A 25,332-nucleotide genomic window follows, 5' to 3' on the forward strand; every position below is an offset into this window, starting at 1 on the left:
TCTGTTTACATGCCCCCCCCAGGGAATATTGCTTGCACCAATATTTGAGAACCTGAGTCATCTTGGTGAACCCTCTGCCATGTTCATTTTACAGGCGGGGAAATAGAACACAAGAGAGATTGAATCTTTTTTTTTTTTTTTGGTGGTACTGGGGTTCCTGGAAGCCCTTCTTCCTCCGGGCTACACTCCCAGACCTATTTTATATTTTTGAAACAGGGTCTCTTACGCCAGCACGGCTGGCTTCGAACCTGCGCGATCCTCCTGTCTCCACCTCCCAAGCGCGGGGATTACAAGCGTGCGCCACCACGCCCGGCAAGAGAGATTGAATCATTTGCCCAAGACAGTGACATGGGGAAATAGATTCACATGTGGGGCCTCTGAGGTTTAAGGTCTAGGCATACCTATCAGTTCCTCTGTCTTTCTTTTGTGGCAAAAACCCAAGTGTGTCCCAGGGACTGGTTGTTAAAAAAAAAAAAAGTAACATTGAAAGGATATGTATATACTAAAGCATATTTGAAGGTGGTTGAGCTGGTATTCCTTACCCTTTGGTAAGGAAATAGGTTCTATGCCCTCTGCTTTAAGAGGCAGAGACCAGTTTCCAGGCCTGGACTATCCCCAGACCTTCAGGTTCTTAGTTAGTAAGTGAACCAGTACGTACTGTAGGCATCCTGGAGTCCGTGTTTCTTGGAACACAACACATCAAGCAGCGGTGATGGAAAATGAGTGGCCAGAAATATGGCAGCTGGATGGAAAGGGCAGCCAGCCAGGAGAGAAGGGTCCCTGGGTACCCTGGTCAGTTTTCTGTGATGACTCTCTATTGTGCAGGTAGAGGTGTGGTCACTAGAGGGCGATATCGGACAAGAGAAAGAAAGCCATTTCCCGGCTATTTTCTGAGGCTGGAGAAAACAATGCGTTTGTGGTTATGTATTTAAACCAAAAAGGCAAGGTCTAATTCACAGAGCAATTAGAGTGAGCCTGGTTTTCTCCTGGGCTTTCAGGCTGATGGGGACCTTTCTCAAACCACAATGACCTGTGAGGCCACCCTGGACCTTTCTAGATGGAGAGCTAACAGGTCAAGGGGAATGCAGGAACATTTTTTTTTTTTTTTTGTCCACTTGCAAAGTGGGTGTTTATAGATAATAGGAGATTTTTTTTTAAAAAGGACATTTTGTAGCTTCCCAGACTTTTACAGCATTGATGGGAGTTAATGTTTCGAGAAATGGTATTATGATGAAGTTGTATGCTGAATTAATTTTCCATAAATAAAAGCATACGCTTCCACAGACTGCTCTTCCTGCCTATCACTGGGGTGTGTTCTCTCAGTGAGAACACACTTTCCCCCTTTCCACCTCTCTGTTCCCTGCCCACTAGCCCGGGAGTCAGCCTGACTCGGGTCTGAATATGGACTGTGTCCCAGCTGGCTAGGTGACCTTGGGTAAGTCGCTCAACTTCTCTGAGGCTCAGCATAATCAGCTGGAAGAGAGGGAGACAGAGAGTGCGAGGACAGCCTTGTAATGGGGTTTTAGAGGGAACATGGAGGTAGGTCCCGGTTCAGTGCCTGGTGCAGGGTCAGAACAGAAGCAAGTGCCCGCCATTTCTCTTGGAAATCCATACCCATTCTTCTCCTCTCTCTTTCTCTTCTTAATTCCTCCATTAAGTACCCAAGTTCTGTTTTCAGGAGCACAGTCAAGTGTTGAGTGAGAATTCACCCTGTTCCTTCTTTGGGGCCGGCTCCCCAACCCCAAGATTTACATTTTAGAAGCTCCTGGAGCCAGAGAGGGTCCCAAAGGAATAAATATCAAATGACAGTCTTTTTGGACTCAACACTTACATAAGGCTAATGACCCCTTACAATTGGTATAACACACCCTGTGCTAAACAGGTGCAGGAGGTCCCATAGGCGTGATCGCCGTCAGTTCTCACCACGAACCCTGCAAAGAGGCGGGTGCGTGGTTATGACCTTCTACAGATGGAGAAACTGCAGGTCAGAGAATTTAAGCAACTTGGCTGAGATCACACAGCTATTAAGCGGCTCAGCTGGAGTCCATCCCAGGCTTGAGAAGAGCCAGGAATAAAATGCGTAGAGCGATCCCTCTCTACCAGGGTGGCTTCCATAAAAAGGTTGTGTGTTGGAAGGGGAGGCCACGTGTGCTAGAGAGACTTGGAAATATCTGGAAGAGGTATGTCTGAGCAGGCATCTGAGGACTAGCCCGGTTTCCAAAAGGCAGAGACGAGGAGGAGGAAGAGGTGTACGAAGAACTATCAAGAACAAAGGCAGGAGATGATAAATCATGGGGTTTGTTTGGGGGACAAGGACATCCAGCAATGTGTCGGTCCAAGAGGAAGGAGCTACCTAGGATTTGTACCTGCGGCATCTTGGAGGACCCCAGTCCCAGCCAGCAGCCCAGGCAGGCTAGAGGCTCAGCGTATCATTGTGGCCCCACCTGGAAACACACCTGGAAACGTGGCGGGGTTTGGTGGGGGAGGAGGAGGGGCAACAGAGCAGTTTTCAAATTCTAAGACTGTAATCTTTGCACCACACCTGCTTTTCTCCTCCCTCCTGCCTTGGGATCAGGTTATTCTCTGGCATTCCTTCACCAAGGGCCGGACCCTTGAACCTAACAATGAGGCCTGAGGCTGGTGTAGAAGATGTCTGAGGCCATGGCTGGGGTTCCCATCCCAGCCGGCTCCCCTCGCCACCATACTATTCTCTGGGTTGTAGACCTCCTCTTGCTTCTTGTTAGGTCGCCGATCCCTGGCGGGGCTTAGGATGCAGAAGTGGCTTGCCAGGGCTGGTGACCCACAGACCCTCCAGGACACTGCCTCTTCTGCAGCCTGGCCCAAGGCACTGTCACCGTAGACCCCGGGTGTCCCCAGCACCACCACAGCAAGGGCCTGGCCTCAGCCTCTTGTCCCCAGAAAACTTTCACCTATAGGATATCACAGTTTAAATGGTGGGAGGGCTCTTTTTGTTATTTAACTAAAGCTTGTTGAATAGAAAAATTAAAACTCATAAGCAGCTCAGTGCAGCTTTAACAAGTCTTTATCACAGAATCAGTAGGAAATAAAAAAGAGAAGGAAAAAGCAGCAGCTGACCCGCATGCTGCAGAGCCCGAAAATGAAGCTCTGGCCCTTTTCGGGACCCCAGCCCTTAAGTAGATTTAGTATTGGTATCTTCTTATCAGTGTTGCTAAGGCAATGGGCTAGTAACTTATTTCTTAGCCAGGTGGTACCTCTTGGTCTTTGGGCAGTTGCACTTAGTAAGTACCGGGTCAAGAATCTGCCTGGCCTTCGCCTCTATTGTATTGGGCCGTATTGGTTGCTCATCAGCTAGGGCTGCTTGGAAGCAGTGCTGGGAGTTTACTTTCCTACACCCATGCCAGGCCTCAGAGGAGAGGAGGTAAACAGAGGCACTGATGGCCTCTATATAGTTTTAGGGCTAAAGGCTTCAATTGACTCTGAGGCTTTTACTATAGGTTAATCATTAGAACAAAAGTCAAAGACAGGAACTCTGCATCGTAACAGCCACTGCCCCCTCCCTGCCTGAGCGCCTGCATGGCACCCAGGCCCAGGCTACTTTTTACATTTTGGAAATTAATACCAAAGCAATTTTCCAATACCAGCACATAGGAGGGAGAACCCCAGGGCCCAGGTGTATCTGCTTATGTTGGTTTTAGGACCAATAGAGTCATGAGTCATGGCTGGTTCTACATCTGTGACCAGAAACTGGCGTGGCCCTGGAAGAACATCTGTAGAGCTCAGGACAATATCACAGATGAACTAGGCTCTGACGTTAGCATGCACATAGGCTGGAAAAGGGGCACGGAGGGATCCCCTGTCATGGATCATCAGGAAACGTCAGGAGTGAAGGGCTATCTGCCTTTGTGGAGGAGAGAGGGAACTGTGCATTAGTTCATTCATTGATTCACTCAACACACATATGCTAAACACCCATGATGTGCCAGATTCTGCAGTAGACACCAGAGAAACAGCAGAAAAGAAAGCAGACAAAATCTTCTTGTGTCAGCCCTGAGAGGTCGCCGATCACAGGTGGGGCTCACAGGTGGCCCTTGTAGACCCCTTCATTCAACCATGATGGCGGAGGGTGGGGCAGGGCAGGGAAACAGCCAATGAGCAAATGCCTAAGTTAGATGATGCAGGCCAGTTACACAGACCAAGCCAATCAGGAAAGGCGGTGGGGTGGGGCTACAATCACATTCTTTTTTCTAAGAATCTAGATTCCCTCCTGACAGGTGAATGCAGGCAGGCTCCACGACCTTACGGGACAAGGTGCGTGTGCTCAGAGCCAAGAAGAGACTCCAGAGCGAAGTTTCTCCCAGTTCCTCTTAAGGTCGGTGCCCTCCGCAGGAGGGGTGAGTAGTGTTCTGCCCAGGGACCTGAGCTCATCCTTTGACCCTTGCTGAGTCATGGGGGGCCTCCCGTGGGCGTGGCTCTCCCACAAAGTGTCTTAGGGGTCAAGAGCTATCTCCTGTGGAGGTAGTGGGGGTGTCATCCTGACTTTCCTGAAATAACCAGGAATCCTGGGGCTCAGTTTCTCTGACATGAGAACGTGGACCCAAGGGTGGCTGTTGCCCACCATGGTGTCATAGGTCACCTGCCACCCTGCTGTCTGCACTACAGCTGAGTCAGCTGCCTGCCGTTTACGGCTGTAGACGCCCTATACTTTCAGTGTCTACCTGGTGACCAAGGAACACAGACTTATTTATTTTTATTATTATTTTTTGGTGGTACTGGGGTTCCTGGAAGCCCTTCTACCTCTGGGCTACACTCCCAGACCTATTTTATACTTTTTTATGTGGAAACAGGGTCTCCTAAGCCAGCACGCGTGGCTGGCTTCGAACCTGCGCGATCCTCCCGTCTCTGCCTCCCAAGTGCGGGGATTACAAGCGTGCGCCATCCCGGCGGAACACAGATTTATAAGAGAAGGACTTTAATCTGGAAACAGGCCCCTAAAGGAGATTGCCCTGGGAATCTTCATTAAGATATTTATGAACTTAAAAAAATATTAAATATAATCAATTTTAAATTATTTGTGGCTTTTTGCCTATCCATGGCCAGTCATTCCAAAGGGCAGTGGGGATTGTGTATCAGTATGTTCAGATGTGTAACAAAATACCACAAGCTTAAACAACAGAAGTTGAATTTCTCATGGTTCTGAGTCCAGGCATCCTGGACAAAGGTGTTAGCAGGGTTGGTTTCTTCTGAGGCCTTTCTGCTTGGTTTGTAGATGGTTGTCATCTTTTTTTCTTTACCTTCTGTGGCATACTCTCTGCAGGACTCTGTCCTAATCATCTCTTCCTCCTCCTCCTCCTCCTCCTCCTCCTCCTCCTCCTCCTCCTCCCTCCTCCTCCTTCCCCTCCCCCCCCCCGTCTCCCCCCACCCCATCTTCCCCCTCCTCCTCCTCCTCCTCCTCCTCCCCCTCCTCCTCCTCCTCCCCCTCCTCCTCCCCCTCCTCCTCCTCCTCCTCCTCCTCCTCCTCCTCCTCCTCCTCCTCCTCCTCCTCCTCTTCTTCTTCTTCTTCTTCTTCTTCTTCTTCTTCTTCTTCTTCTTCCTTTTTTGCAGTACTGGGGAAGGAACCCAGGGGCATTCTGCCTCTGAGCTACACCCCCAGCCCTATTTTTTATCCTTTATTTTGAAATGGGTTCTCCCTGAGTTGCAAGGGCCTCACTAAGTAGCTGAGGCTGGCCGTGAACTGTGATCCTCTTGTATTAGCCTCCTGAATGCTGGGATTATAAGTGTGTACTACCACACCTGGCTCTCCTAATCTCTTCTTATAAGGACACCAGTCATATTGGTTGAAAACCCACCGTAATGACCTTATTTGAATTGAATTCTCTCTTAAAGCCCTGCTTCCAATATAGTCACATTCTGAGATGCTAGAGGTTGAAGCCCCAATATATGAGTTTGGGGGGCATGCAACTTGTACCAGATGGGCAGTGGCTAGGTGAGGGCCTTGGGGCTGTGCTGAGGAGCATGAGCCTTATCTGGAAGGCCAGGGAGTCACCAGAGGGTCCTACACAGTGGCAATGTTCTCACGTTGGCTTTTCTCAGAGCTCCTGTATCTGTAGTCGGGAAAGGAAGGGGCAGAGAGATGGCTCTGCAGCTGCTGGGCTCTGCCAGAGACTGCAGACAGAGGTAGAGTAGAAACAGCAAGACCTGATGGGTGTCCAGTGGGGCAGGCAGAGGAGTGTCCTGGTGATCCAGGGCCCTGGGCACAGCTTGGAAGTTCTCACTGAGAACCGTGGTCTGCGCAAGGAGCAGAGAGGAGGCTGAGGTGGGATGCATGCTGAATGCGAGGGCCACCCAGGATATCTGGGGGAATGCTGATCTCCAGTCTGGGCTGGAGATGTGAAGCGGGGGTCTCAGTGCCCCTGGGGATGATTAAAGCCATGGGGATGGGTGAGGAAGGGCTCACTAAGAGTCTGAATATTGACTCTTTTTTTTTTTTTTGGTGGCACTGGGGTTCCTGCAAGTCCTTCTACCTCCGGGCTACACTCCCAGACCTATTTTTATATATTTTTATTTGGAAACAGGGTCTCCTAAGCCAGTGCGTGTGGCTGGCTTAGAACCTACGCGATCCTCCTGTCTCTGCCTCCCAAGCACGGGGATTACAAGCGTGAGCCACCACACCCAGCCTCTTTTTTTGTTTTAAATGGAGATTTGAACCCAGGGGCATTCTACCTACAAGCTATAACCTAGCCCTTTTAATTTTCATTTATCGATTTAATAAAAAAAATTGGGGGTTAATGGTACTAGGTATTGAACCCAGGGACATTCTATCTCTGTGCTAAACCTCCAGCCCTATTTTATTTTTGTTTTTGATTGTTTGTTTGTTTTTTGGTGGTACTGGGGTTCCTGGAAACCCTTCTACCTCTGGGCTACACTCCCAGACCTATTTTATATTTTTATTTGGAAACAGGGTCTCTTAAGCCAGCAAGGCTGGCTTCAAACCTGTGCGATCCTCCTGTCTCCACCTCCCAAGCGTGGGGATTACAAGCGTGTGCCACCATGCCTGGCTTATTTTTGTTTTTGAATCAGAGTCTCTCTAAGTTGCTAAGAGTCTCGTAAAGTTGCTGAGCCTGGTCTTGAACCCGTGATCCACCTGTCTCCACCTCCCAAGTACTGGGCTTACAGATGTGAGCCACCATGCCTGGCTAACAAGTCTTACGTGTGTGGAGCGACCAAGCTTGCTTATATGGAATCCCGGTGAATTTTCTAGTCTGTTCCCCTGTCTGAGGAGCCCCTGGGGGCTGAGGGCTAGGGGTGAGAGAACTCGGGTGTCCCGGGTAGTCTCCTGGGTGTCCTTTCCTTCCTGAGATTTGAGGGTGTTTCATTTGCTTTTGATCTTTGCTGAGTCATGGGAGGCTCCCTGTGGGGTCCCCCTGGGGCCCTGCAGGGAAGGACCCTTGGGCCTCTTTTAGGGAGCTCTCCACTGCCTTGTCTGGGGGTGGGGGTGAAAGGACACCCCAATCAGGCCACCTGGCCTCCAGTAATGACACCAAGGGTCTAAAGCCTTTACTGGGCTCCAGGGCGCGGGACAGGTATACTTGGTAATCACAGTGATGCATCTTTGAAGATGTCTTTCTTGGGCCACAACTATGGAAACAACAACTGATGTTTATAGAACCCTCACCAGCTACCAGATGGCGTGCCGAGCACCTCACTTACCTCCATTAGTCCTCCCAGGTGGGCACTGTGTCTGTCCCCATTGTTCTAGCTGGGACACCAGGACCCGGAGAAGCAAGGAAACTGGTCCAGGACGCAGAGGGGCCAAGGTGCAGCCCCAGCTGGCTGGTGTCAAGGATCCTGCCATCCATCACCATGCCTTGTGGCTGCCTCTGCCCGTCACAAGTATTAGCTCATGGAGGTGGCTTTGGGGTCAAACATACCTGGGGTTTATTCTCAAACCCTCTGCCCACTGCCCACGTGACCAGGACAGGCACTTAACTCCTGTATCCCACTCTGCCGTGCTCCTTAAAATGGAATAATAGAACCTGCTAGAACAGAATTTGGGGTGACTTTACTAGAGATGATGTGTAATGACTGTGAAGGCCTTAGCACCACGTCTGGGACAGGGAGTGCTTGTTTTAAGTGGTTTTCCCCAAAGGTGGCCACAGACAGTCTCCCATCCTGCAGGCCCTGCTGACCTGGTGACACTCTGGCTCTGAGCCTGGCTTCAGGTCCCCTCCTCTGGACCTGGGAGGCATCTTTGCCACCGCCTTAGCCAGTGAGTATGACGGATGTAACTTGGCATGGCTTCTGAGGCTGGCTGGTTACCACTCCTTCCTGGCTCTCTGTGCTGTCTTGAGAGCCAGGGACTGATGTGTGAAAGGTCTGGTTACCCATGGCCACTGTGTTGGGAAGGCCACGCAGAGACTGAGGTCCAAGGAGCCTTGGCCATTCCAGCCCCCGGCCCTGTGACTCTTCCCTCTCCAAGCACCCAATGGACAGGGTGTGCAGCTCCCAGCCCCACCCTTGTGTTTGCACACTGGGGTGCTGGGGAATCCACCCATGGCATGCTGGGTACACGCTCAGCCCCTGAGCCCTGCCCCCTCCCAGCCCCACTTCTGAGCTAGCTCAGCTGATGCCATAGAATACAGCAGAGACCAGCGGTCCTTCAGTTTGGCCAGGACCACAGATTAATGAGCAGAACATTTTTGTTTTAAGCCTCTATGTCTTAAGGTGGTTTTTAATGTAGCGCTAGGGCAAATGAGGCCCATCAAGAAGGGATGACAAGATCAATAAGATAGACGGGGCCAGAGCATAAAGGCACACTCTCCCTGCATTCGGACCCTGCACTCAAAGTCTCGCTCTTCAACTTGCTGGCTGTGTGGCCTTGGGCAAGCTGCCTAACCTCCCCCTGTGTTCACTGTCTCAGATATGTGATAGGGAGGATGGCAGGTTCAAGGCCAGCCTCAGCAATTTAGCAAGACACTGTTTCAAAATAAAAAAAATGAGCCGGGCATGGTGGCACACTTGAAATCCCAGCATTTGTGAGGCTGAGACAAGAGGACCGTGGTTTGCAGACAGCCCCAGCTACTTAGGCCCTTTGCAACTCAGTGAGACCCTGTTTCAAAATAAAGAATAAAAAATAGGGCTGGGGGTGGAGCTCAGAGGTAGAATGCCCCTGGGTTCCATCCCCAGAAACACAAAAATAAAATAACTGAATAAATAAATAAGAGCAAAGGGTCAGGGGTGTAGCTTAGAGCTGAATGCACCTGGGTTCAATCCCTAGTGCATGCATGCACACACATACAGATACAGATACTTCAGAGGCTTGCAGTGAAGGTTAGTTCAGGTATTTTATTACCAAAAGCCACTGAGTGGCTAAGTTGGGGTTTCAGTTCAGGAAGTCTGACCCCAGTCCATTCCCTGCTGATCCCATGCTCAGAAAATTCTCACAATCCCCCAAAGGAGACCAGACAGCAGCACCCCAGGCACTTGCACTGCTCCCCAAGGGGCACAACTTCAAATCCCCCCATTCTCCCTTCTCGGCTCACCCACCATGCCTGACGCGCGAGGCTCTGATCCGCAGGCTGCTTGGCGGCTCCCCTTTCATTAGTGGAGCGCCAGATGCCGCTGGCTCCTTGGCAGTCACTGCACACTGGTGACTCATCCCACACTGCCGTGGATTCCTGGGTGCTTTTACCACATGTGTTGGTGTCTGCTGCCGTCCTGCCCGGCTAGCCCTGGTGCGGCTGGAGACTTCAAAAGCAGTCTATGGGACTGGCTGGCTTGCTCTTTCCCTTGTGGTCATAGTCTGCCTAGGAAGGAACCCAGCTGAGCTGGGTTCTTGGGGACACCCCATGTCCCTTTTACACACCCTCCCTTCTTCCCTAGGCTCTTTGGAGTGCCTTACTGGTGTCTGCAATGTAAAAAGTGTAATGATAGACTGACTTCTGGGTGGTGCATGCTGAGGAGAAAGGAGATGGGGCAGGAATTCTGCACTGAGCAAGCCAACCCCTGGGGCTCACGCCTTGTGCCATGGCCGACATCACAGTTGATTATGACTCCTCTTCTGAGGCTGAATATGGCTTCGACTTTGATCAGGTGCCAGCTGAAAAGGACAGAGCCAGGGACAGAGGACAGAGCTGAGGATAAAGACCACTTGCTAAGAGGACACTGGTATAATTAATCGGCTTTCTAGCCAGTTATCTGTTCAGAGGGCTGCCATGGGACCCCCTCGTTCCTGGCTTGCCTGCCAGGATGAGATGATATTCTCCTCCTGTCTAATTTCTTGCTCAGTTATGAGTTCTCTAAGGAGCCACATCACTTGATTCTGCTAGTCTGGGATGCTACACGTGGTGCTCGCTCAGGCGGTCCATGGATGGTCAGAGTGGATGAAACAGAGTACTGGGGCCTAGGCCTTTCCTCCTGCATTCGGAGGAGAGCTTCTGGCTCCCATAGGAGGAGTTTCCTCAAGGGCTTTACGTAAGGCACGCAGTCATTGATGGATACTGATGTGGCTACAGTTCTCTGCAAAGCTCCTGCGCCAAGCTGAAGGGCACCGTGGACCCGAGCGGAGGCTGAGCATCTCTGGAAGCTCTTCCACACCGACCTTGACTTCTCCAAATGATGACCTGGTTAATCTCCGTCTGTTCCCTACCTGACTCCGCAGCCTAGGGTTACCTTTCTCTTCTGGGATGAGGCAGCTTCATCCTTACTCGACGTGCACTCACCTTATGAATATGCTACTTATGCACAAAATTCCTTCTCACTTGCCGATGTTTTTGAAACTCAAAGCGCATCATTAACTAACTCCCTTTCCCCTTTTTGGCTTCCTTTGATGTCATTCTCTTTCTTCCCTGAAGGGAATGGACACAGCTGCCCAGCATCCAATAAAGAAGCACAGTGATTATTAATGCTTTGGAAATGCTACCCCCCCCCCCCGATAGGTAATGGAGATTTGCTCAAGCCAGGCTAAGCAAATTAAGGGGACTAACTTTTAAGAACACAGTTGGGGGAAGCCAGGAGTAGAAAGATCTGGGTCAGAGGGGAGCCCCATCGGAAGCCTGCAGGAAGGGGCTCTGGCCATTTGTCACTTCTCTGGGTACTGCCGTGCCTCATCTCAGCCTCTGTCTGAATCTGCCTCACTCCCCTCTCTCTGTGGTCTGGTTTTGCTGCTGGTGGATGTATGCCATATGGATCCCCACCCCTGTCCAGAGCCCAAATGGTGTCTCTGTACTAATGAGAAATGCTGTCCCTTCACAGAAATATTTCCACTGCCATCTGTCAGAGGGCTGCTTTAAAAACACGTAGGTAAGTGAGAACCACGGACGTTCAGTGAGCTACAGCACATCCGCATGCTGTGACTGTGTGTGGCCCCAGAACCCTGGCCTCTACTTGTTTTCCTTTTTTTGGTGCCTTGTGATTATACATCATACTGAGGCTCAAAGTGACACAAACATAAACACACATAGGTCTCGGTGTGCTTACCCCGGATCCCACCCCAGGATCCCGCACCCCCATGCATGCTAGCGAGACTGGTAGTGATAACTTCTTTTTGGATGTAGCATTTGTTATTTGAACTGTCTCCCTCATGAGTTCTCTTTCCTTCCCTCAACCTCCCTCTCCAAATCCCCTTCTGCTAATCCACTGTTCTCTATTGCTTCTTGTTTTTTTCTTTAGATTCCACATATGAAAGAGAACATATGACCCTTGACTTTCTGAGACTCTCTGCTCTCGCTAAGCATAATATTCTCTAGTTACATCAATTTTCTTGCAAATGACATAATTTGGTTCTTCTTTAAGGCTGAATAAAAATCCATTGTGTATATATAACACATTTTCTTTATCCATTCATCTGTTGATGGACACCTAGGTTGGTTCCATAATTTGGCTATTGTGGATTGTGCTGTTATAAACATAGATATGCACATATCACTATAGTGTTCTGATTTTAATTCTTTGGCAATTGAACTGAATAGACACTTCTCAAAAGAAGAAATACACCAAAAAAATAACCAAAGAACCCAATTAAAAAAATGGGCAACTGAACTGAATAGATACTTCTCAAAAGAAGAAATAAAAATGGCCATTATATATTTGAAAAAAATGTTGAAAATCATTAGCAATCAGAGAAATGCAAATCAAAACTACATTGAGATTCTAGCTCACTACAGTTACAATGGCAATCGTCAGGAATACAAACAATAATAAATACTGGTGAGGATGTGGGGAACAGGAACAATCTCACATTGTTGATGGGATTGTAAATTATTACAACCACTGTAGAGATTAGTATGGAGGTTCCTCAAAAGACTAGCAACGGAACCACCATATGACCCAGCTCTACCACTCCTTGGTTTTGTTCCAAAAGAAGTAATGGCTTCTACTTTCTCTTAGAAGTTTCCAGTAAGGAAGAACCAACATCCTTGAAACTCAATCCACAAGAGAAAGAAACTCCCTGGGCCTGTGCATGTTAGGAGTCTGCCTGTCTGTGGGTTCAATCAGCTCCTCAGCGACCAGAACATATACCTACTAACAGATCTTATGGAGGTGACCGGGTAGATTGAGCAGATACCCCACACTGCTCTCAAAGAGGGATTAATCACAGTCTTCAGCGAAACCTCCAATTTGAAGCATGCTACTTAACACAGTAAATTAATAAAGCTAAGGATAAAAGTTCCTTTGCAGGATGGACCTGTTTGCTCCTCATGGAACTAACAGCTCTGCAGGTAGATTACTCAGTGCATTCTTGTCTGGGGTTGCTTAAAATCGTGGGTGTCTGCTCAAATGTGCCTTCTTTGGTAAGCCTTACTCGACTCCCAGTAGGAAACATGGCTCACTTATCAAATAAGATAAATAAAGGGGCTTTCTCAAGGTGTGGGCAGAGTTCAGGGGATCCAGCAAGGCAAGTTGGCACACCCCAGAGCTAGCAAGAACTGCTGCTCTTGGGTGGGCAGAGAAGGGGGCAGTTAGGGGAGCAAGAGAAAGTGATGGTAGCTGTAGGGATTGTAGGAGAGGACATCTGGTGTCCTGTGCCCCTCAGTGGAGGGAAGCAGCCTCCCATTATAGAGAGAAGTGGGCAAATAAATACCTCAGCATCATTTCCTAAATGTTATCCTCCCAGGGGCACAGAAAGGAAATAGGTGGGAAGTGCTGCAAATGGAAAATATCCGGCGCATCCCAACTCCGTCTCTCTGCTAGTGTCTTCTTAGATCAGTACCCTTCCCCATCATATGCACATTCAAGTCCGTTGCCTCCACAGGGAGGGGAAGCACACAGCGGCATCTGTGGTGGTGATGAATAGGGGAAGCCTGCAGCCTGTGCACCTGTCGTGGTATGGTCCATCACTCCATTCCCAGTGTTTACTACTGTGCCTGACTGGTGGTAGTGTATAACAAGAGTTTGGGACGTGAGTGGATGTATGTGTCTGATGTCCCTAGGTGAGGTGTTTGAGGGCAGTGGAACCTCCCAGTACCCTTTTAGAACACCGAAGGGTGCATTTGGTGGATGAACATTCACAATTCAGTGATGGGTGAATCCCTAGTGTAGGGCACTTTGAAAATATCCAACTGTTGATTCCACGGTGCCAAGTTTGGGTTGGGATTCAGCTCAAATTCACTAAATTTGGCAAGACCTGCTTCTGCTTGGGGGCACATTAGCATGTATATCTTTTGTTTTCTCTGTCCCGTGTCCATAGCACTGTGGTCTAGTAGCATTCTCCCCATTTCCTCATAATATCTAGGGCTGAGAAGTTCAGATCTATCCATGATGTGAGCTGTAAATAATCAGACTCTTCTTAGGAACCAGCCTTTCATCGTCAGAGATGGATTGTGCCTTGTCTTTCCCTCCATCTTTTTTTTTTTTTGTCTTAAGTTAAGCAGAGATAGTGTTACTTGTTACTTGCATTCAAAGAAGAAACATACTTACATACTACCTGGAAGGGATCCAGATTTATCAGGCTAGTGATAATGCTTAATAAAATTAATGATTGAGGTCTTGCAGCCAGACTGCGTGGTAAAAAGTATCTCTGCTACTATTTTTTTTAAAAATCTGTGTGACCTTAGACAAGTTACTTCTCCTCTCTGTGCCTCACTTGCTAACCCTTCAGAAGGAGAAGATCAGTCAAGGTGATGCAGATACTTCCAAAACAGCGCCTGGCACATGGCAAGCATTCAGTAAGGTATCTTCAGGTCTCAACCAAACAAGCAACTTGAGGAGAATAAAAAATGGAGAGAAGTATGCTCTAAGCAAAGAAGAAATATTGCAAATCATGGACTGCATGGGAATGAATCAATTCCTTGGGGGCTGCTCAGGTCTACCTCTTTTGAGGTAGGGTGGATGTGATGGGAAAGGCTCTGGACCTGTGTTTAATGGGGTGTTCAAAACCAAGCAGCTGCCTTTTATTTTTCGAGAAAATCCAGATGCCAACGGCTGTATCTGGTTTTTTTCTTTTCCTTTGCTGGGAAAGTTCATGCGTTCTTGGCTCCAAATAAGCTTAGTTCTCTGCAGCTTTCCACAAGGAAATTAAATTTTCAGGTCCTGCACAAAAGTTTAGTTATCACTAATATAATCCTCGATGCTGTCACTGTCGGGTCATAGAAAGCAACCGGATGGGAAGGATGGGATTTGGCAAAAAAGAAAAAAATTTCCTCCTCTGCTCCCCCTTTCAGATCAGTGGACACACACTCACACGCATGTTCTCAAAGCACAGCTACACATACCATGCACAATGGGGGGCTTTGACCAGGAGCCTTTTTTATCCTAAGTGACTTTTTTTTTCTCCAGCTCATCTATCATTTTGGGGTGCTTAGCCTGAGACAGGAACTAGGCAGAGGAGAAGGGATCTCCACCAGAATGATTAAGATGGGATCTTCTGCCTTCCAGCAGATTCTGAAACCACGCATCAGGGAAGAGGGACCTGTAGACATTTAATAAAGGGTAGACTGTCAAAGGGCCATGTGAGATGTCAGAAAAATCGCCAAAGATTGTTTTCTTTCTTTTGTTTTACTTGGTATGGGGGCGGAGATTGTCAAACCCAGGGACATTCTACTCTAAGCTATAACTCCAGGCCTTTAATTTTTTTTTTTTTTAAATTTTGAAACAGGGTCTTGCTAAGTTGCTGAGGCTGGTCTCAAACCTGAGATCCTCTTGTCCCAGCCTCCCAGGTACTGAGATTACAGGCATGAGCCACCATGCCTAGATCTTTAATTTATTTTAAAATGTGATTCATGGAGTAGCTTTGCAAGTTATCAATCTAGTTTGGGAGTCAACCAGAGAAGTCCCCGGGGGTCCATCCATTTTGAGACCATGTCTTAAACCTGACATGCTTTCTGGGGGAGCCCTGTCAAGTAATAGTGAAACAAGAACATGAAGCAAGATGATTGTGGATGGGAAAGCCCCAGGCTCCACTGCCACTAGCTAGCTAGCACAGGCCCTGGTCCCTTTGAGGGCCCCAGATGAGCTACTAGCATCCTTTACCTTCCCCAATCCAGTTGAAAGGAAAGGATTTTTTTTTTTAAAGTAAGATTGAATCTCATCACTCAAAACGAATGAATTCAGCAAATAATCTTGAGTCCCTGTTATCTGTACAGTACTGAACATGGGTGACAAGAACGCCATCATGTGTAGGCAATATTTGCTTCTTTTGTAGTGCCAGGAATTGAACCTCGGGCCTCACACATGGCTGGAAGGTGCTCTACTACTGAACTGTGCCTCCAGCCCAAATACAGCCGTGTGAACAAATCAATTAAGTAGTGGATTAAATATTTGACTAGACTAATTAATACAGGTCGCTTTATCTTTGTAAGACCAACAGAGCACTTTCTACATGCAAGACACCACCCTCAATGCCTTGTGTACCTGTTCTCCTAGGATCCTTTAAGAGTTCACATCAATATCTTGAGTTAGAGTGAATGTAGACTAGACATTCCGTACCTACCCCATCCTCCTATTTTGTGTCAAACCCACGAAGGAGTGGGGAGGGCTAGAGATTCAAACCAAGATATAAAATTCTGGAGAGAGACCCCCGGTCTGTTGGGGTGCCTCATGCCAGCATGGGGCGATGTATGTAGAGCCCTAATGGTGGCTTTTGGTGGAGAGAGAGAGGGCTGGATATACCTCCCCTCACGCCATGCCCCGAATGTCCTTCAGCTCCCAGGGCATGGATGAGATCTGAACATGTCCCCATGTCCCTTGATAGGGGAGAGGAAGGTAGTTAAGAGGCCAGAGTCAAGGGCTTGCCATGGGGTTAGAGTGATGTGGTTTGAGGGGACTCTGCAGCAGGGTCTTTACTATGGATGAACCAAACCTGAGGCTCAGAGAGGACACAGGGAGTCTGGGGGTCTCCCGAGTCAGGCGGAGGCGGAGTTAAAGGGATAATTAAAATCACTGCGCTGCTGTTACATCAGCGGTGGATGATTTAGGAGTCGGTTTGACAAGGGGAGCCAATGCCCAGGTTTGGAGAGCTATTGGATCTCAACGGAGGCCAATCAGGACAGTGGGTGGAGCCCAGACCAGCCAGGGTGACAAGTACCACCTGGAACGATGACTTTCTTGAAGTCAAGAGAGTAGGAAAGACCTCTGGGGACTCAGCTTCTCTTCTGCGGAGACCGGAAGGAGAAGGAGAAGGGAGAGAACTCTCAAATCAATTAGATAAACTACTCCAAATAGAAGGGCTTTAATCCGACGTGTAATGATGTTATCATAATATGAAAAAAACCAAGAGGTTTGCTTTCCCTTTCCCAGAATCACGGTGAATTTTAGATCCACAAGAGTTTAGGTGAAAACACCATCAGCGATTTCTCCTCCTAGTCATCCACTCTTGGCTTCCTTCTCAGAGAGCCTCCTCACAATCTGAAGTGCCAGCCAGGACCGAGGTACATATTAAACCTATGAATAATGGCTGAGGCTTTGTCTTTAGACTCTGTGTTTCCCCCTGAGGGATGCACATTCATATTCATTTTTTAATCAATGGAGAGACTAGAGGATGATTCATCCCCTCAGAGCTGAGGGGGAGGTCATGACGCCCTTGACTAGGGTCCCTCTGGGTTCTAGTGTGTTCTCTGTGGATCCAGGCAGCCCCATGAGGAGCACATGGGGGCAGGTGGTGCTGGGAAGAGAGATGGCGGCTATCTGGACAGGGGCTCTTCCTGTCAGTGGCTCCACTGTTGCCCAGACCCAGGCTTTGGTTCAAAAGTTCAGCTTCCTTCTCAGGCAGCCACTCCCGGGTTCACACGCTCATGCACAAAGCCCTCCCTCATCATCAGGGCTGGGAGTGATCCTGCCTGGAGCCTCTTTTCTCTTCCCAATGCAGGAAGAGGAAGGAATTACAGGAAAAAATAAAAACAACAACAACAAAATAACATACTCTGGCAAAACCGTGGAGATGGTGAAAAGGCCTGTGGTCACGGAGATTAGGAGGGAGAGAGGGATGGGTAGGCACAACATAGAGAATTCCTAAAGCACTGAAATTACTCTATGTGGTACCTCAGTGATGGATGCCTGGCATCGTACCTTTGCCCAAACCCACGGAAAGTGTAAGAGTGAATCCTAACAACAATGGACTTTAGGTGGAAATACATCAATTTATTTATTTATTTATTTATTTATTTATTTATTTATTTATTTTTGGTGGTACTGGGGGTGGAACCCAGGGGCTTTCTACCTCTGGGCTATACTCCCAGACCTATTTTATGTTTTGTTTGGAAACAGGGTCTCACTAAGTTGCCGAGAGCCTCACTATGTAGCTGAGGCTGGCTTCGAACCTGTGTGACCCTCCTGTCTCAGCCTCCCAAGTGAGGGGATTACAAGCGTGCGCCACCACGCCCGGCTCAATTCATCATTTATAATGAGGGAAATATACAAATGGGGGAAGCGATACTTAGCTGGCACAGAGGGAATCTGAGTTATCTCAGCATCTTTCAGTTTGTCATGGACCTAAAAATGCTCCCCTAAATTAGATCTTTAAATATCAACAGTAATCACCCCCATTGCCTACTCTGTAGAAAACTGTATGGGGGGGGTTTATCCTACCCTCTCTTGGAGTATAAGACTTTCTTCCCAATTTCTTTCCCACCAAATGAGGTTGCTGGAGAAATCGAACGGGGCAAGCCCCAGTGTGTGGGTTCAACCGTGGAAACTCAATATACCAACTTACAAACCAGATCAATTAGGAGGCAATTATTCACCATACAAGCAACTGTACAGCTTTAAGCCAAGATCTCTGTAAGCAGCAATTCCCCAGGGCACTGGAGAATTTGTTTATAGATCATACATATTTGATGGAAGGTAGAGGAAGGCAGAAAACCAGAGTGAGAGCCATCATGAGTTATGGATCTGGGAGAACTAAGGAACAACGGAGAGTACTTTTAAAGGCATGTAGATCAATGGGTAAACAGGAAGGATTTACCAAGTTCAAGTTATATGCAACTTTGAGTAGATTATAATACATACTCAGATCATTTTTGCAAAGATTTATGCTAAACTAGATGTTTTATTTACACGAATCTTCACAACAGCTATATGAAGTAGATGATATTCTTCTTACCTTAAAGATAAATAAACTGAGTCCCAGGATAGGAAAAGCAACTTGTCAAAGGTCTCGGATGTTTCAAGTTTCAAGTTCCTATTACTCCATAAATCAACAGATCCCAGATTGCCTTCCATCTTCTGTCTTTCATTTGGTCTGAAGCACAAGGGTTAATCAGCATCCGTTCCTACTTGAAAAAAGAATGTTCTTTAAAAAGGAAACTATTTTTGGAGAGAGTGAATTAAAGAGTAAACAAGAGTCTCGCTGTTAGTTTATTTTCACTGAGCGCACACGCTTCTCCAACAATAATTCATCCAGGATGTGAGCTGGAACTCATTAGAAGTCACTGGGCCTGGGGGAGAAGATAAAACCACGATTAAAGACATCTGAGCCCTTTAGGACAATTTATTATCTTGGATTTCATTTTTAATAGGAGATACTAATTCACACAAGAAGTCCTTGGGGCGAGCCCTCACATTATTGTAGGGCTCCGGTGTTCTAAGCGTGAGCTTGCTCCTGGGTTGGGCTGAACCAGGTCTACACGGAGGTGCCAGGCCAGGAACTCCTTGACACTGTAAGGGGCCATAAAGCAGAATGTGGTTCCAAGTTGTCCCTTATAGGCTGACAAATTTTTTCCCCTCAAAGTTTTCTCTATTCCAATGGAAAGGTGAAAGTTTAGCTCAGAATATGGGTTCAAAGCATTAATGTAGGTAGCAGAGTTGCAGAAAGGAGAGAGTGGTTATTCTGAGAGCCACGTTCTCCCGATTAATCAAGTGTGGTCTCAGGTCACATTTAAATGAAGACATGGTGGATGGGCACAGTCTCCAAGGTCCTTTCAAATCTGTGATGGAGTTAGAAACAGAGTGAGGGAAGGCATCCTGGAGTTCAAGATCTTTCCTATGTGAGAGATCTTGGCACTGTAATCACAATCCCAGCAAAAAACAGTGTCGATCATTTCCTAAATGCTAGACATTATGGTGCGTACTTCAACTACTGGGGCATACAGTAGGCACTATCAAGGTCTCCATTTCATAGTCGAGGCAACTGGAGCATTGAGAATGGAAACGATTCAAATAATGCCATGTCCGTGTATGACAGTATCAGCTACCAGTCTTACTAACGTGTACAAGAGGTTGGGGAAAGTGGGGTGGGATCCAGAGGAAATCACACCGAGTGCTGTGTGCAAGGGTATTCTGTCACTTTGAACCTTACTATGATGTGTAATTACAACGTACCAAGGAAAGGATAACAACAACTACGACAACAACAACAACAACAACAACTACAATGAAAGTTACTTATGAAGCTGATGTTTTGTTTCTTATCGTCCAATTTTAGTGCTTGCACTCTGCTATGGCTCGGATGTGTTTTGAGTGTGTCTCCAAAGGTTCATACAATAGAGGGTTGGCCCCAAATGTGGAGATAGAGTGTGGGTGGGACCTCGTGGAAAATGATCATGTATGTATCACTGGGGCGTTATCTTTGGAAAGGATTAATGTAGTTCTTGGGTGACCTGGTTAATTTCTAAAAGAGTAGGTTGTTATAGGAAGAACAAGTCTTGCCCTTGAACTTGCCTGTGACTACTTCCTCCCTCTCACATAGGCTTTTACCATGGTGCCATCTGCCACATTGTGACGTCACTGGAAGACCCTCACCGGAGTCCCAAATGATGGGCCCTCTTCTTCTTGTGTTTTCAGCCTTTCAAACTGTGAGTTAAATATACTCCTTTTCTTCATATCTACTCGACCTCTGGTTTTCTGTTATAGTAATAGAAAACGGACTAAGACACACTCCAAAGGACCACAATCTTCATATGTAAGATAGGAATAATTATATACCTACCTCATAGAGTTACTGCGAGTTGTGTCAGGAATAAAAATGCTTAGCATAGAGAGTTCTCAGCCCATAGTAATAGTTTGTTAAATAAATTGAGTTTGTTTCGCATGGAGAAACTAATGAGGAGACTTAATTATTGCCTTCAAATATATGAAAAATTTAAACGATTCACTTATGTTTGATGAATGTTGAGTTCCTACAAAGCCAGAATAAATAATGTGTACTATTCTTAAGTCTATGCCATCCAGGAAGAGAATTTAATTTAAATAGGAGAAATTTAATTGGACATAAAAATAACTTGACCTTCATAGTGGGTATAAAACTTTAGAATAGATTATTGTAATTAGCCATGAAGGTTGAATCCATGATGTTTAAATAGACAATTACATTCAGAGAGCTGTCGTGTATAACTGCATAGGTTGTGTACAGCACAAGGCCAGATGCTGCCATTTGTACCACAGTGCGTGTGAATGGTGCCCCCTGGTGCCACAGAGAGCACCGTGTGCGTGGCCCTTCATGGCAGTCCTGTCTGTTATCCCAGAGACCTTTGGGATGAGGCTGGTCTCATTCCAGCTGTTGGAATCCATGGCTTTGAATGAAAGTTGAGAGTTCAGATGATTATCTCAGATGGTTATCTAAGAAAAATAAATACGTGTCTTGCATAAGATGACTCACTACTCAGGCTCCCATGGCAGCCCTGGATAGCAGACCAGATCCTCAGAGTCCTCCATGTGACGCTCCGAGGAGTCGCCATCAATATTTAGATCTGTCGCTTAATCTACGACACAGAAGCTGTTGAACTTAGTGGCCGACAGCCCAGTCTAGAGTCAGAAAACTGCTTCAAATCTGAGCTCTGTTACTTATGCTGGTGGCCGTAGTGGATCAGAAGGAAGCGTTTTCTTTTGTTGTTGTTGCAAATAACAGAAAACAAGCTAAAAGGTTTTTTTAGCAATAAGAAAATGATATCATCCTTAAAAAAAATTAAGACGCGCGTATGCAAATACACACCTTATGTTTCTTAACATCTGTGATATTGGGTATGTCATACAATTGCTGTTGCTAAGTACTGCTTGTCCTTGTACATCAGACCTACAGAATGGAGATGGCATCTTGGGGATACACCCCAGAAACGATAAAGGAGAACTCTCTTAAGGAACGTTGCATCATTGATACTGCGTGTGCGTGTGTGTGTGTGTGTGTGTGTGTGTGTGTGTGTGTGTGTGTGTTACTAGGAATTAAACCCAAGGGCATTCTACCTCTGAGATACCCCTCCAGGCTATTTTAGTTTTTATTCTGAAACAAGGTCTCACTAGTTTGCTGAGAGCCTCACTAAATTTCTGAGACTGGCCAGGAACCTGTGACCCTCCTGCCTCAGCCTCTAAGTACTGGGGTTACAGGTGTGCCACCACCCACGGCTGCGTCATGAATACTCTTTATAGTACAGCTGTCAATTGCATGTGGAAAAACTTGAACTCTGATGACTCCACGTGAACAAGTGATTCAGGAGCACTAGACTCTCAAGGTAATAAAATTTAGGAATACCCCCTTTACTTTCCATATATATTTATTATGAAATACATCTGTTTCATTTAAAACACATATTTATTTATGAATGTACCAGAATAATACATTGTTGAAAGAAATCGTCTCTAGATGTTAATGGGTCTAAACGCACCCTTTCATTACATGGAAAGTTAAAACTCTGAGGAGAGTAGTGTCCGCGTTGACTCGGCAGCATTTTGTTTTCTGTCTTAGCCACGATGCAGTGGTGCATCTTAACGACGATGGCATCTGGGATTAGGAGAGATGCAGCCATTTTATCACAGGCAGTCGGAGCCAGGGCCAAAGCCGGAGCCAGGGCGGGCTGGTGTGGCGGCGCAACACCATCTTGAAGGACGTGGTTTCTTTGTTCTTCCTGTACTCTCATGCCTAGTCTGATGGCCTCTTCTTTCAGGTGGCACGTCTCATGATTTCTGATGATGGATCTAGTTCTAGATATTCCATGCAGACAACAATGTCCAGAGGCAGAAAGGGAAACCTCTCCCACGAATCTCCTTTGGGTCAGCAAGGATTCCCGGCAGATTTGACTTCCCGTCTTACTGTCTATAACTGCACCTCTGACACATAACCAAGAACAGTGGGATGGGACTACGATGGGCTTAGGCCCATTGTTTTTGGTTCATAGACCTCGGGAAGGGCTCGGGCCCTCCAAATGCATGCTCCCTTGAACAGGCCTCATGTTTCTAGCAAGGAAGAGACCGGGGAAGAACTGCCAGTCTGCCAACCAGAGTGTTGCCATGCTCAGCAAATTGCTTACCTTTTCTTTGTCTTGATCTGCTTATGTGTACAAGGGTAATAATATTAAGTACAACTTCCTTAAAGGGTAATCTTGAGGACTAAACAACACATGTACAGCACACTGAATGGTGCCTGGCGTATGATAAGGTCTCAAAACGTGTTGGGCATTCATGGCTACGATTCCCACTCTAACTGTGATTAGTCTGTCCTGCGAAATCTAGGTTGGCAAATTACTAAACTGCCACTGGAGGAAAGGAAGCTGTGGGCCCGAATCAACCTCAGAGAGTAGGACTGAGAGCAACTGATCAGCAGGTACTTTTCTTGAGCATGTCTGCTGAGTAGGTATTGTGTCTGCTTGAGGCAGAGTTGCAAACATAACCATTGTGGAGTCGGTATCCTGGTTGCAGAGGTGAAGCTCACAGTTGGGAAACAAACAGGGCATCTCCCCTTCTGCCTTTCCAAGTGCTCGGCCCTCCTTCTGGAACATGATTTATCACTGCCGCCTCTCACCGTAGCCTGGCGAGCCACTATTCCTCCTGCTATGCCAGGTTCACTGAGACCTCGTCCCAAACTGTAGGTTACCTGTTTATGCTAAGTGCTTTTACCATCCATTACAATAGCAATTTTACACTGAAAAATATCAGGCATTTGTCAGGTTTCCCCATTAGATTGTAAGCCCCATGCAAGCAGGTTCTCATCTGCTTGTTTCATGACAACAACCCCTGTGTGCAATGCCTGATACAAAATAGGCACGAGGTGTGAATCTGTGAGATGAAGTGAAGGGATGAATGGGCTTCGTGTAGCGCTCTTTCAGTTCTAAGTAACAAGCACAACCTGATTTAACTTTAAAAAAGAAATCTAGAGGCCTCATAACCTCTGGCCTACAGAAATGTAAGATAACACATTTGTGTTGCTTTAAGCCAGTAAATTGGTGGTACTTAGATATAGCAACAATCAAAGCAGTATAATAGAGTTCAAAAAATAACAGTACCTATAGAATGAATGAATGGATGGATGAATGAATGATGCAGGACAATGTGATGAGGCCTTGGTAGAGAGAAGAGGGCCATGGAGCTCAAAGGAGGGAGAGATTCTTGTGAGTGGAGTCAAGAAGCAGTTCTTGGAGAAAGCAGGATTGTGGCTATTGGATTTTATGAGTTTCACCAGAGAGAGAGAGAGAGGGAGAGAGAGGGAGAGAGAGGGAGAGAGAAGAAGAAGAAGAAGAAGAAGAAGAAGAAGAAGAAGAAGAAGAAGGAGAAGGAGAAGGAGAAGGAGAAGGAGAAGGAGAAGGAGAAGGAGAAGGAGAAGGAGAAGGAGAAGAAGAAGAAGAAGAAGAAGAAGAAGAAGAAGAAGAAGAAGAAGAAGAAGAAAGGAGAGGAGAGGAGAGGAGAGGAGAAGAGATGAGATGAGATGAGATGAGATGAGATTTTGGCTGCAAAAAGTGGAGTGATTGAGGGCAGGAACGAATGAATAGTGTAGGGCTTCACTGGAATTTCAGGTTACGGTGGGAGCAGGGTGTGAGATGGAGGTGGGTGGATGAGGAAGGGGGTTGATGAAGCGTCTTCAGGTCCCGGGTGGGGGTGCTTCTGCTTGTTTGGGTTCATTGTGAGAGGGCAGGGTGGGTTCTGAATGGAGGCCTCACATGACGAATGCAGCATGCCAGGATGGACGGGGGACAGAGGCCAGAGATGCCAGGCTGCCACGTGGAAATGCCGGGCTGGGCAGGCAGCCTGGGTGTGGAAAGCATAGAGGACGCCTGTAGCTGGTGGAGATGGATGAGAGAGGGATGGGGGCTGGGGGGACACACAGAAGGTCTTCACTAGGGGCTCTCGGATCCTCTCTCCTTCATCCAGGACTTTAGGGGCTCAACGTGATGCAAACTTGGGGGTATTGTGAATTTTCCTGGGGAGAAGGGCTATATCCTTTATGAGATTCTCAAAATGCTCTGAGACTCTAGAGGGGTGAAAGTCACGAATGTATGTTTTCAAAAACATTTTTCTACCGGATATGGTGGTGCACTCCTGTAATCCTAGCACTTGGGAGGCTGAGACAGGAGGGCAGCAGGTTCAAGACCAGCTTCAGCAACTTAGCGAGGACCTCAGCAACTTAGTGAGACCCTGTTTCACAATAATAAGTAAAAAACAAAACAAAAAAAAAGAACTGGAGGTATAGCTTGGAGGTGGAATGCCCCTGGGTTCAGTTCCCAGTACCAAAAAAAAAAAAGTTAAAAAAAATTTTGTTTTTCGTACTGGGAATTAAACCCAGAGGCATTCTACCTCCAAATGACACCTCAGCCTGATTTTATTTCTGATTTAAAAACAGGATCTCACCAGGTTGCTGAGAGCCTTGCTAAGTTGCCGAGGCTGGCTTTGAATCTGTGATCCTCCTGTCCTGTGTACTGGGATTCTAAGCATGCATCATCACGCCCAGCTAAAAAGTTTCATTGAAGAATAATCCCCATATAAAGAAGGTACACGTGTCATAAATATGAAGTTTTCTGCATTTGTGTAAATTGAAATCTCTAAGAAACACCCAGATAAAAACCAGAACCCTGTCAGCATCTCAGAGGTCCCTTCTCAACCCTTCCTACCTCTGCCCCCTGCCCTGTTCCTTCCAGGTTAACCTTGATCTTGATTCCACTGTCAGATATGAAGCCAGGGATACATTAATACCTCATGTTCAGCTCCATGGGAACCCATGGG

Source organism: Muscardinus avellanarius (genome assembly GCF_963383645.1).
Source record: "Muscardinus avellanarius genome assembly, chromosome: 7".
Taxonomy (NCBI): Eukaryota; Metazoa; Chordata; class Mammalia; order Rodentia; family Gliridae; genus Muscardinus; species Muscardinus avellanarius.